Source organism: Aspergillus sydowii (genome assembly GCF_001890705.1).
Source record: "Aspergillus sydowii CBS 593.65 unplaced genomic scaffold ASPSYscaffold_22, whole genome shotgun sequence".
Lineage (NCBI taxonomy): Eukaryota > Fungi > Ascomycota > Eurotiomycetes > Eurotiales > Aspergillaceae > Aspergillus > Aspergillus sydowii.
Genome location: NW_024467880.1, coordinates 13,185 through 13,693, shown reverse-complemented (window position 1 = coordinate 13,693; position 509 = coordinate 13,185).

Here is a 509-nt window from a genome sequence, read left to right as displayed (position 1 = left end):
ATCCCTAGTCCCGGAAGTACTTGCACGACGTCCTTTTGCAATAAGTGACTCGAAATCCCTACTTAGAATAAACATTGGAGAAGGGATCTTTCTGAGGTGTAGTCCCGGCCTTATCCTAAAATACTAATAGGGAAGCTGACAGTCCGTAATAGANCATAATGTCGTCACCTCGGATACTTGTCGAATACAACGATTCGGGTTCAAAAAGATTGGCGGAGAAGCGGAAGGCAAATGCTGATGCGTCGCAGAGACACCGTCACAGGAAGAAGGAGCGAGAATTGCTGCANCAAGAGCTCGAAAAGGTACAGAACAAGGTCAAAGCCCTGGAGGAAGAGCTTGGAAAGGAACGCGAGAGGAGTGAGTTCTTGAAAGAAGAGCGGGATTACTANAAGACTGAGCGAGACCACTATCGAGGTCAGGCTTCCCCATCCACTCAACTGGATAGGCCACGCTCTCCGAGGCACAGTCTTATGGGAATCCTAAACTAGTACCCGGCTAGGCCTCTGAAC